We start from the raw sequence: 14481 nt of genomic DNA, 5'->3' as shown, positions 1-14481 counted from the left end.
ATTACCTTTTTGCCTCTCCGTAAAGTATCAGCTAATATCAGAGCCCATGACAAAAAATTTATTACGTTTTTCATCCAGAGGAATATTTATCAGACCAAGCTTACTTGAATGTCTCCTTATTTCCAAACTATAGCAAACAAAACAGTACTCTGAGTTTTTAATCTGGTATCAGAAGACTTGGAGGATGATTTTAAAGGGTATGCTCGGTAATATTTAGTTTCAGATAGACTGAATCATCCAGAATTATCTGTCTGTTTTTTCTGTCCATCTATGTGGTTATCTAGCTATTTATGTACAAGATGCAGTCACTTAACCATAACTGCTTGCCTATGTAGATATCCGTCAGCCTGTCTGTCTGCCTTTCTATCTAAGATTGTCACTCTAGGAATATTCCAGACCCCCCCCAATACAAGCATTTGAATATTTAAGAGTGCTTTCACTGTAATCCACCTTCTGTTTTTAATCAGTTACACAGCAGGCAGTTCAGTACTAATGCATTTCCCAATTTCTGTCCATCACAAATATGGTTGAAATTTCCCAAACCCAAAAGCTGCTGGCTGAAGTTTCTAGACCATAAGTGCACCTCTTTTTTGTTTTTTTTTTGTCATCACAAACATGACTTACCTTTTCTAGAAGATGATGTAACAAACATTTGATTTCAGCTTGATTGTTATGATATTCTGTAATATGCTGTTAATATTCAGTTAGTAATTAAGGCAGCAGAAGGTCAAAGGCATTTTAATGTTCAGGACATATCTGAAGACAATGCCTAAGAAGTAAACACCGTTAATGACAAGCAATTGACAAGTATCTTCAGTCCAATATAAATGTAACAAATTCTCCCCTATCAATTAGAGGATGAAAGATACAGCTACAAAACGGCACCAGAAGCCATTAAGTGCTTTCTTAAAAAAAAACATTTGCACTCCAAACAGAAGGATATACAATTCACTGAGTCCATTAATCCAGAAACAGAGCTGCCTAACAAGTGTTCAATAGTGGCAAAGCAGTGCTGAAGATAGAGGCAAAATTGACCCGTCCATTCTGAAGCCTCCTGGGAGCATGTTTACTTCCTTTCCTCTGAAATACAAATATCGGAGTAGGTTAAATCCAGTGAGTGAGTGTGCGTGTATGTGTGTAGGGAGGAGTGGGGGGTGGGGCAGGGCAGGGCGCACTGCAGTCCCTGTTCCAGAAAATACTGTTTCTTTTGAGACATGCACTTATAATGCATTGAGGTCAGTTCACTTCAGTAATTTTTCTTTTCCTGGACTTTCATGTAATACTACAGATGATCAGATGTCAATTCACATTGCTATTTTGTTCATTTTCCTTCAAAAAGTTTCAAGTAGCAAAATAAATACCCCTGTTCAAATTTATTTTGCTAATCCTATTGCAAAGAATTCTACAGCACTGGCATATGTTAAGGTGGTTAAATACAGAAATGATGGGGTTAATGCATCAGAGAGCTGGAAGAGGTGTCAAATGTATGTATTTAAAGCATCACAGCTTCATTATCTAAATGATGTGATGTTATCTAAACAGCTGGTGGTATTATAGTTAAGCATATATATATATATGTGTGTGTGTGTGTGTGTGTGTTTATATGTATACAAATAACATTTTAGTTTTTTGTTATGTTTTAATATGTTACATAATGCAGCATTTCCTTCCTTTATTCTTGATTTATTTTGCTAGTTATACATACTGAGAACATTATATATCAGGGAATACTTCCTGTTTCTGATTAATTACACTATGGCAGACCTTATAAGAAATACATGCTGAGTGTTTATTGGTTAAACTAGTAATTTTTCTGTGAATACAGAATGCCAATAATAACTGCCTGACCATGTGTAAACAGAGTTACTCATGACCTGTACAGGATTAAGATGAAGTAAAGCTCAAGAGGATAAATTTTGATTGGAGTGGGAAAATCTTATTTCATCCAGAGCTGGTAGGTAATTGTTAATACTATACACCATAGTCATTTTAGAAAGATATATCTTACCCTTTTTTTAGAAAGATATCTTTTACTCTTAGTAACAAAGAAAGGACATTGTATAATGGCTGACTTTTTGCTTGATGGATATCTCAGGACCTACCAGGAAGCAAAAACACCTTATCTACATAACTGACATGCGTGCACATTTTTAAATGTGCACAATGAAGGGGATAATTTATTGGTTATTTCACTGATTTGTTATTAAGCAACTGTGGCTCATTTTTATTGAACAGTACAAGATCTGAGTTTGCTTTTATGCTTTCAGAATTTGAAGTATTTATTTTTTTAAATGTACTGTCTCACACTTACAACTGTTATGTTAATGTAGACAGCAAGCTCCAATAGTTTTAGCTTTCTGCAGAATTAATCTTTTTAGATGCTAATTTAGTTTGCCACTGCTAAAAAACTCACCCCAGGATTCAATAAACTCCATGTACGTTTCACACAGAGCCTACATGGAGCGTTTTCGTGTAAGCGATGTTGCTCATCCAGCGACATTGTGCCATGCATATTAATGAGGTGCTGTGTGCATAAGCAAGGTTCCATGGCTCGCACCAGTGTTGCTGGCCGTGAAACCTCTAATATGAATGTGATCATACCTCTCAACCTTTTAGTGCAAGAAATCTGGAAAAAGACTAAAATAATGGGGGGGGGGGCAAAGACCCCAAAATAGGGACAGATATTAAATATTGTTCTTATAAACTTAGAAATTAGCTAGAATAATATGAGTTGTGTCAGCATATTTTTCCGAAACTCAAATATATGTCACTATTTAATAAAGCACCACACTGTAGAACAAACCAGACCTCATACCACAAGTTCCAGGTCAGATGAATTCACTCAGTTTAGTACACAGACTGATTTATTAAAATAAAAAATAACTACTGCAGTAAACGTTAACAGTAAAACTTCAAACTCTAATACCATTAAGAACAAATAACACTTCTCTGGTGCCTCGGCTTTCAGAAAAGCCTTTTCAGTGTACATCTTCCTGATAGTAAGCATACACTTAAATACATGCATTTCATTTTCTAAAAATATAAATGTGAGTGGTATTGAATATATTGTAAATTTTCTGCATGCATTATTAGTGATGAAGAAAAATGTTTTACATAGGGGTTTGAAATTTATCCCAATGTCTTTTCCCAGAATGTATGAGTTAAAGGGGGAAGTATTTAACTTTGTTCGCAAGTTACATTTAATAGATTTCTTTGGAAATCAAACAAAAAGTTTAGAAGCAGATGTAACTAATGTAAGTTTTGTAGATGCTGCAAGTAATGAAGAGTTTTTTTCCTTGTAATTCTGACTTAGAATGCAATGCTTATAGTAATTTTGATACCAGTGGTGTTTCGTATAAAACCAAATTAATGCCTTCTTTTAAGTGTGACAAAACTGAAATGTTTCATCATATGCTAAATTATGGACTAGAGCAAGAGTGCAAAAAGTTTTTTAGAAGTGAAATTCAGTATAATATGACACAAAAAAGAATGGGTGACCTTAAAAGATTTAAGGGACAGAAAGGAACTCATATTTAAGTCTGCAGTTAAGGGGGGCAACTAGTAATACTGCATTACACACAATATGTAAATATGTGTTTACAGCATCTAGAAAATGATAAAATTTATTAAAAAGTAGTTTTTTTAACTTAACAGGAGAAGGTCAAGAACTATGAAGAATTAATACATAAAGGGGTTAGACTAAATTATTTTAGTCATGCAGATGCTAAAAATAAGTTCTTGAATGAAAGCAGTGAGTTGGCAACGTTTTTTGTGTGCCAAAAATACATAAAAGCAAGGTTAACCCTCCAGGTCATCCCATTGTATCTGCCTGCAATTATGTAACCCATAATTTGAAATGTGTTTGCATCAGTTTTTGTTAAAATAGGTGATACAGTTACCTTCATAAATCAAAGACCGTTTTGATTTTTTGGATAAAGTAAAGAAAATAACATGGCAGAAGAGCATGTTTTATAGTGATAGATGTAGTCAGCCGATACACTAGCATTAAACATAGTGATGGCATAGAAGCCATACTATTTGTTCTGGGAAAATTCCCAAGTACACAGCATATCATAGAACTGACATTGCTCTCTTTGGAAAATAATATATTTGAATGTGATGGATCTCTGTATCATCAGAAGTGTGGGACAGCTATAAGGGCAGCTTTTGGCCCCACATATGCTAACTTATTCATGGGTCGCTATGAAAATGTATATGTGTATAGGAATGACTTTTTTAGAAAACATGTTGCTCATTTTTATAGATATATTGATGATTTGATTTTTGTTTGCAAGGGGGGCTATGGAGAAATGCAGATGTTTGTTCAAGAACGGCAAATGAACAGGTTTGAAATCAAGTTTGATGGGTTACAAAAGGGAAAGACAGTAAATTATCTGGATATTACAATAGAAGGACAAGAAGATTGCAAACTTAAAACTAAAATATTTAGAAAAATGGGACAACCAAGTTTTGTGTTGCATGAAACTAGTTGTCACCCCCATACTATTTCTTCCATTACTTATGGGGAAATTGTTAGGATTAAACGTTTATGTAGTGACAGGAAGGAATGTGAGAAGGAAGTTCAAAATACAGCTAATATGTTCATAGAAAGGGGCTATGAGCCAGAGAAAGTATGGTTGGGGTATAATAAAGTAATGAATAAAAAAGTGAATAAAGCACAGGACATAATAATGCAGAAAAAGAATGCTGAAGAGAAAGAAAGTGAGTTATATTTTGTGTCTAAGTATACTCATTTTTCTAATATTTTAGAGAAAACAGTTAGGTATTATTGGTCTTATATACAGAAAGAAAAATCCAGCCCAAAAAATGTCAAACTTTATTTTTCATATAAAAGAGGCAGGAGTCTTAAAGAAATGTTAGTACATGGAAAATTTGAGAGACCAAAAAATATAGAAAATAATATAGTGAGATATAGAACTTTTCCATGTGACAATTGCACAGTATGCAAATATATAGTGGATAGTTTTGAAAGTATTAATGGAAAAAAAAATTGACAGAAGAGGCAGCTACACTTGCAACAGTGAAAAGATTATATATAGTTTAAAATGTCCTTGTGGATTATTTTATATTGGAGAGAACAAGAGAACGTTTGCTGTAAGATTAAAAGAGCATATAAGGGACATCAGGAAGCAAAGATTTCAGAGTCCTGTAGCTATGCACTTTAAGGAACACCATAATGGAGACCCACAGGGGTTACAGCCAACTGTTTTGGAACAAGTGAATACTAGGTTTAGTACTGATGAAAAAAATAAGGAACACTTAAGAAGGAAGGATAAAATATTTATTTTAAAATATGATACAATGTTTCCAAGAGGTTTGAATAGGGAATTCTCTTGGAAGCATTTAATATAAGAAGTTTAAAAAAAAAAAATATTAAAAGTTAACTTTTTTAGTTATTTTTTTTTTAGTGATTTCTTAATTGGATGATTATTTAATTGATTAACTGCATGTATTTAAGTGTATGCTTACTAGCAGAAAAATGTACTCTGAAAAGGCTTTTCTGAAAGCCGAGGTACCAGAGAAGTGTTATTTGTTCTTAATGGTATTAGAGTTTGAAGTTTTGCTGTTAACTTTTACTGCAGAAGTTATTTTTTATTTTAATAAATCAGTCTATGTACTAAACTGAGTGAATTCATCTGGCCTAGAACTTGTGGTGTGAGATATGTCACTATTTATTGACTTCAGTCTTCATTGATTTTCCAGAAACCCCCAAATTTTTCAAGAAACAGCCCAAAAATATGAGGCAAAAATCTGTCAGTTGAGAGGTATGCTGCAAATACCATTTCCGTATAAGGTTGCTGGCTTGGAAAGTGGAATGTATTACATCATGGCAATTACTTTTCCCTTTTTTGAGTTTTCTTCATTAAAATTTCTTTGGGGCACTGCTGTAGATTGTTTTTCCTCATTTCAACTATTTCTGTAATTTTTTGGGGGGGCTAGTGTTTGCTTGATGCACCGCTTAGCACAAACGTGTTTGGTTGTCCTCATCTGGTTTGCACAACATGTAGCATTGCACAAACTGGATGAATGGACCACCCAGTTTGCAAACAAGACCCAGAGAGCCACATACATAAATTGGATGCATACAAATAATACTACTGGCCATTGCACGGACACAGTAAGCGGCATTGAGCTGAAATTAACAGCTAGAACTTTACAGTAAATACTAAGATAGGGAATATCATGCAAGTAAACCAGTGGCAGCAGGTGTTAATTGTAGGTCTGGAGTACAGATCTTTCTGGGTTCTATTATAGAGTGTGCAAGCTTTGTTTTCCTTTGTGACATTGCAGATTATAGCTATGAAGTGCAACATACGCAAGTGTTTTTCTTAGCCTTCTTGTGACAACAGCCCTAAATACAGTAAACTCTCAGTTAACTGGCACCCATGGGGATTGGTAGATGCTGGATAACTGTAGTCTCTGGTTGCTTGAGAGTTACTATTAAAAATAGGCCTGACTAATACTGTACAGTATACTATTTGTTTGGTTTGACTTGTTCTTAGGTTGGGGAGAGAGAGAATTTATTCCTATCTTCTTTTTAAAAAGGATCAGGGAATTTAGTATGGGGAACACCCCACAGATGTGTAAGCATCAGTTACAGTGATTAATTGTAAGAGTTAAAAGCCGAATATAGTCAAGACTGATACTCATAATGGTATTCTGTTTTTTTTCCACAGCTGCCATGGAAGGAGCATCGCATGTGAGATCCCATACTATGTTTTGTCAAGGATGTGAGAAGCATGTGGTATGTATGAATCAGAACAGTACTGTTATTGTAGCATTAAAGGTTAAGGATGGCTTAGTTGGTATTTGATACAGTTGTATCAAACTGAGCATGCATATCTCAACTATAAAACAAAATATGCATACCTTATTCTGTTGCACAAAGCAACAGTTACATATTCTCAAATAACAGTTAGCATGTATCTTGAAACTGTAAAAGGAAAGTATGCATGCAGTATTCCATAGGACAAAAAAACAGTACAGCATTAGAGAGCAGTCAGCAGTTGTTGGTTTAAAAACCACACTTCCCTAATATACAACACTGTTAGGTTTTCATCATTATTGCAATGTAACTTCACATCTCTATACCAGTGGCACAAATGTTCTGCTGTAAACTGTAGTCAGTATGATTGGAACCCTCATATGTGCAATATATGCACACAGCAAGGATTACTGGCTGCAATCTGTACTATAGTGTGCATCTGTTATGAACTTCGTAGTATTAAAAGTAATAAAGAAAGTTTGTAGTGTTAAAAGTAAAGGTAACAGAATAGAGTCAAATAATGGTATCAATGCTTTGTATGCCACATATGAAGTTCTCCCTTTTTTCTCTCACCCCAACCCTTATCTTCTCTCTTTATTTATTTATTTATTTATTTATTTATTTATTTTTGTTGTTTTTTTCCCCAAAGCACAGCTGGGTAGGCATGTCCCACAGGATTATCCTGCCTTCACTCCACTGGCTACAGCACCGCTACCCAGCATGTCTGCTGCCTGATCTGGCAGCACCCCCTCAGCTGACCCTGGACTACCTGGCCCCTCAGGTAGTTCTGTCCTAGAGAATAGGCCTGTGGCTCCCTCTGGGACCATAGGCATAGGTGGTGATGTTATGACCTAAAAAGAACTGCCAGGAAAAGTGTGTAGGATTGTGTGCCACACTGTGGGTGCACACCTATGCCAGATGGAAAACCTGCTCTCCATCCTGGTTCAAAATACCTGAAGTAGATGCAGACATCAGTCACTGCAGCCAACGGTGCAGTGAGGTGACAGTGATGACAGTTTAGTGGGGGAGGACTCAATTCTCACTATCATCCAGCTTGATGCGCATGTAACATTGGTTTATCCACCCTCTCCCCAACCATGGTGTTCACCCACCTCTTGTGTTCTTCACCATCCCTGCCTCTTGTCTTGTACATCCTGTCTGACTGCCATTGCTTCCTTACCTACCCAACTTACCTGACCCAGACATACCTATGTCCCTTCCTCAACATTCCTCCCTGTCTGCACAAAAAAAAACAAAAAAAAAAAAAGGACACCTGTCCCCCCAAAAAAATAAATAAATAAATAATTCATCCCATACATAGTTCTCCAGTCTGTACAGGTGTTTTCTTGGCAACCTTGATTTGGTCCAAATGGCTATGCAACATGATTGTGTTGCAGTCACCCCTCACTCTGGAGATGACAGTCAAAATTCAGCTAATATTCTGCATATATGATCATATTTTACTATTGAAGAAATGGATAGATATGATTCTTTCCTACATCCTTCCTGCACATTCCTGCCTTCCTTTCACTTTGCTCTCCCCTCTGCTTGCTTCCCATTTCACCACTTTCCTGTCTTCCCCATTTCTTTTCTTTAAAGCATAATTGCATGATGGTGTGCATCACAAGGATTTCCCTTTGTACTCCACTGTGCTTGCTCTCCATATCACCAATGTCGAATCTTCCCCATTAATTTTGTATGAAGCATCATTGTGCGATCCCCAGTAATGTTTTATAAAGCATTATTGTGTGATACCCATTTTGTTTTATAAAACATTAGTGTGCGATGGTGCACATCTCGCACCATCAATAAGTGATGCTTATACAAAAGTAGTTCAATGTATTAGCTACAGCTGTATTCAAAGCCAGTACATCTGGCCCCAAAAAGGAATGCATCACTCTAAGTGAATTAATACCTGCAGCCAGAGAGTCAGTTAAGTAGTAGGTGTATGCAACAGCAGTTAAGTCTGTCATTTACTATTTAGTCTCTAAAATACACCTGTTAGTCAACTGAGTCTCTAGCATGATCTATTAATGTATTGATCCATTCATTTTTTGAGGTCAGATGGTACTGGGTTTGAATCCAGGTGTATGTAACAGTTTCAAATACTTTTACTTGTAAATTCAAATTCTAAAGTGTGATAGTTGATATGGAGTCTCTAAAATATACCTGCTAATCAACTGACTCTGAGGCAGCACATGTTCATGCACTCAATGGAGTAATAAGTATGTTTTTTGGCTAGACGGTACTGATTTCCAATACAGCTTTATATGACACTTATAACTGTTTTTTGCCGTAGCCGCGTGTTAGTGTACAATCCACACCATTGCCCAATTATGCTTTAAAGAAAAGAAATGGGGAAAACTGGAAAGTGGTGAAATGGGAAGCAAGTAGGGGGAAGTGAAAGGAGGACAGTAATGTGCAGGATGGATGTAGGAAAGAACCACTGCTAGCCATTTCTTTAACAGTAAAAAATGTTCATATGTGCAGAATATTTGCTAAATTTGCAGTGTCAACCCCAGAGAGAGGGGTGACCACAACACAGTCATGTTGTATAGCCAATTGGACTGTCTGTATTGTTCTGTATTTAAATTATGTTTGGTTGTATTGAAGTATATGGTCTGAAGAAGCACTTTGTACTGTGTGAAAATACTTACCGATTTTTCATTTGTTTTGCGAGAATAAAATCTTGAGTTCATGCTAACATCTCGGTCATGTTTCTGTGCTGAAACGTTTTTCTTTTTGCATTATTTATCATGGTGGTGATTTTTTAGTATTGCTTACTTTTAAGATTACCAACTCCTAACAAGTAACTTTTTTACTGTTAAGACTACCCAGCTCATAACAGGTGCACAATATACTACAGATTGCAGGAAGCAATCTTTGATGTGTGCATATAGTGCAGGTATGAGTGTTCCTATTATACTGATTACAGATTACAACAGGCCAGTGGTGCCACTGCTTTAGAACTCTGACTTTACATTGCAATATCGATGAAAACTTAACAGTATTGTATATTTGGAAAGTCTGGTGTTTGAACCCACAACCTTTGATTACTCACTAATACTGAACTGTTTTTTGCCACAGAATAATGCATGCATACTTTCCTGTTACAGTTGAGAGATGCATGCTCAATTTGATACAACTGTATAATAAACTGTATAATAAAGCAAAAAAGATGTCTTTACTTTTAATGCTTGTACTTTTAATGCTGCAATAACAGTACTGTTCAGACCCATACATACCACTTGCTTCTCGCATCCACGCCAATCTGGCTGCATGGGTTCACCCATTCAGTTCTTGGTCTGTGACGACTGTGGAAAAAACAGAACAGAACAAAATACCATTATAAATACCAATCCTGACTATATCCAGCATTTAACTCTTACAAGTAGTCTCTGTAAATGATACTTACACATCTCTGGGGTTCCCCAGTCCTACATTCTTCTATCCAACAGTAAAGGATATCCCTCTTCCTCATCTGGAGGTCTCTGTAGTGATTTGTATATTGCTACCAGTACAGAGGATGCTGGTAACACTTGTCAAAGCTAGGAAAAGATGATTTCATGCTTCTGACTTGTAATTTGTGCCACACTAGTCCCTCTGTAATAGCCTGGGCACATGTTCATTCACTAGGATTCCAACAAACACTTTGGACTCCTGGACACCCCATCTTTGAGCATTGAATCTCAAAACCTCTCCACAAATCCATGCCTACCCCAGATCAAGACCAATGTAGAATGATTTCAAAATAATAATGATACCCTGGGTCTATAATACACAATAAGCTCCAGATCTGCAAAGTAAAAAGAATCTTTATTAAAACAATAAATAAGTACTTTCATCCCTTGTAGCTAATTAAGGGACTTCACCAGAGCAATTAACTACTAAAATACAACCCTTATATGCAGGAAGTACCAAGAATCAATTTACTTTGTTAATTGATGTTTAACAATGTTAAAACAAGTTTTATACAACTCTTTCCTAAATAAAAACTGTTAAAAACTTTTCAAACACAATCTTGTTACTCAATTAATTGGCCTCCCAACCTATTGTCCCCCACATGGCCTGCTGATGTCATCTACTATAAGTTCATCTACAATCTTGTATATATCAGACTTGTGCTGTGGTGCTTGCTTAAAGTACTGAGTTCTGTAGTCTGTGTACATAGGTTGGGATTCTGTTCTCACTGTAGTCAACTGTGTGCATGTGTGTGTGTGTGTGTGTGTGTGTGTGTGTGTGCGTGCACAAGTGTGTGTGTGTCTAGCCACCAGAAGAGCAAGTGTGTATCCTGCAGTTACTGCTGCAATCCCATAAATTGACAATATTTTGATACCTGCACCTGCCTACAGCTCCATTCCAGGCAGGCCTCCCAACATCTCTCCAACATGCACTGCTGATGTCATCAACTGTAAGTTTACCTGCAGCCATGTAAAAGACTTGTGTTGTGGTGCTTGTATAACATACTCTGCTCTGTAGTCTGTACACTTAGATAAGAAGGGGTTCTGTTTTCACTGCAGTCAACTTGTGCGTGTGTGTGTGTGTGTGTGTGTGTGTGTGTGTGTGTGTGTGTGTGTGTGTGTGTGTGTGTCTAGTCAGCAGAGTAGATGTGCTATCCTATAGTTACTTCTCTAACAGCATGGCTTGCCAGTATTTTGATACTAGCACAAGCCTACACATCCATTTCATACAACCCTCACAACTTCTTGTCTCCCAAATGGCCTGCTGATGTCATCCACTATAAGTTGACCTGCAGCAAATTAAAAGCCAGACTTGTGCAATATAGCTTGCATAAAGTATTGTGCTCTGTTGTCTGTATAAGTAGATAAGTAGGGAGTCTATTCTCATTGTAGTCAAGTGTGTGTGTGTGTGTGTGTGTGTGTGTGTGTGTGTGTGTGTGTGTGTGTGTGTGTGTGTGAGAGCTGCTACTTAACATTACAGAGAGCATTTTACGCAAACATGTGGGACACTGTTCTTACCATATGCTAAACAGACAGTGCTGATGTCATTGGCTGTATCACATTATTGCATATTCAGTCATCCCACCAGGGCATGATCAGAGCATAGCCTGGAGGCCAGGTAGACATCACCTCATCAGATACCTGACAGATTACAATGACATGTCTTTTAATGTATTCACATACATCATGGCATGGTTCTTAGGCCCTGTGTTATTTTGATGAGAAAGCCTTGTGGTCTGTCCAGCTGCTGTGCATGTCTAGGGAGGTATATACCAAAAAGAGCATTATACTGTATTACTGTTCTGATGAGATTTTACTACAGTGCTGTCATATAATCCTGAGATCTGAATGTGATGGCATGACTTATGATGTATATCATATGTTTGTAATGGAAAATCATTATAGAGGAAAGTTAGAAAGTAATGAGACCCATTTCAGTTTCTGACTTAATGCTTACAAGAGAATAAAGTAGTGAAATGATGCTATCCACTATATAACTTGGCAAGGCAAATATAAGTGACAGGCACAGTTATCAGTTCAATAGCACAAATGCAGATATACTAAGTACTAATCTAGCTATGCACCCTGTGCATCAGACACAAAGCTTTTGTATCCTTGAATCCAAAAGAGAGAAAACAGGGATATGGCACAATACCATTACTTTCACAGCATGTTTTGTGTGTGTGTGTGGGGGGGGGGCATGAGACCTAGGCTGACACAAAAGTTTGGTCAGTGTGTGTGAGTAAGAAAGGGAGGCAGGCAGGCTGAACCATGTAACTGTTGTGTGTGTGTGTTTGTAGGGATCCTCTATGTGAAAGTTGTGGGTGAGAGTCTGCGTGAACACAGCCAAGCTCAGTGCTAGCTCTATATATTTGTATGTTTGACAGGTGTGAGCCGTGCATGATAGAGTTGGCAGTTCAGCATTGTCACTCATGACCATGAGAGCTGGCTCTGCCAGGAGTTGCAAAGGCATCTTCACAACCTAGGTCAGATGCACTGCTACAACCTAGATGTGACTGATGTCTGCTGGGCATGCTCTCTTCACAGGAATGTTCAGGACCACAACCCCATGGCCTGCCATGTCTGGGTGTGGACAACACACTCACCAATGGAGCAGTGGAAGCACTGCCACAATGGGAGCTTGATTGAGCATGGCCACATTAGCTATCAGCAGATGATGTGGCTGATCTACACCCACAAGGATGCCATTCCACTCCCAGCAGATGTTCCATCACAGATACTGCTCATTCCAATGTGTCATTCATCCAATCCATTGTATCAGCAACACAGTGGAGGGAATCATGCATGTCAGCCTGTGCCACATCTATAAACCTGTGCATTTGTCTGGAGCACCTTTCTGAACATGCCTGTACCACCATGATGGCCCTAAACATACATTGAGTGACATGGGAAGAGATACCTGCACCAGGTGGATAAGGGAAAGCAAGTCACCTCCAAGCACACCTACCAACCCTCCTGCATGACACCAAGACCACAATATGGCTACGGCCATAGTCAACAGGTATTGAATCAGCAGTAGCCACCTGATCAATGTCCTCGTCCTCCACGTGTACAATATCTGTGGGCTCAGTGGACTGGGTAGGTGCCCGGGGAAAATAAAGGGGGTGGCTGGATGTCAACCTCTGTGTCATATTCAAATTCTGCACCCCCCTGACTGTGTCTCAGTTTGGCCACCATCATCATCAGTGTCTGCTGAGACACTAACTTCAGGTGGCACAGGGCCCACACTCCCACTGCCATGATCACCTGTGATAAAAAGGAAAAAACACAGGAATACATTAATATCTGCACTGCTATAGTGCAAGATATGCTAAACAGCTAACAGTGCTGCCACTATTACAGACAGTACAGCAATACACACAACAGGCCTAAAATGACACATTATATCTCTTTAAATTGATCTGCAGTACTGACATAAATACACACAAATGGCCCAAAATGACAAATTATGATATCTCTTTAAATTGATCTTTAATACTGACATAAATTTATTTGGCTTACCATCTACAGGAGGCATATCTTTCTGGATTCCTGATAGCTATGAAAGAAGTTAAGCAAGAGGTAAGGGCAACATCATTACACTTAACATAACACAGGGGGTAATACATGTATTCTGCTATATCTGCATTAAATCTACTTTTAACAAGAACATGGCTGACAACTCCAAACTAAGCTTATAACTGTAACAATCTTCAATCCCCACCCCCAAAAAAGACATGACACGGAAGTAACATTTATGTAAATTGTTTTATTATACAACATTATTCAACTGGTCATATAACAAAGCCAACCTGGAAGTTCTTCTTGGGACTGAGAAGGAGTTGCACCCACATCAAGGACATACTGTGATCCACTCTGCTGTGAGTTCTCATAATGGAAGATATTCACCAGGAAATCTTCATTGGGGGTAACAGATGGTTCTGTAATAGGCCATCCCCAGATTACCCTTTGGTCTCGGGCAACGTTAGCTGCTCGTCCCCATGCAGTAGTAATCATGCCAGTGTCCCTGTGGCACACCTGTTCATAGGTTTGCTTGTGGCTACAGAATTGATATTCTCAACAATCTTCTGCCATAGTTGTAGCCTATGTGCCATAATGGGCCAACCCCTTCCCAGGAGAAATGCCCCATTTTGGCAGAGAACATCAAGAATGATGTTGTTCTCCACATTGCTGAATGGGGGTCTCTGCTTCACTAACATTGTTTGTGTCCTG

The sequence above is a fragment of the Protopterus annectens genome, chromosome 1.part0 (assembly GCF_019279795.1).
Source record: "Protopterus annectens isolate FY-2018-M chromosome 1.part0, PAN1.0, whole genome shotgun sequence".
NCBI classification, from domain to species: Eukaryota; Metazoa; Chordata; order Ceratodontiformes; family Protopteridae; genus Protopterus; species Protopterus annectens.
Note: the sequence above shows the minus strand (reverse complement) of the source record.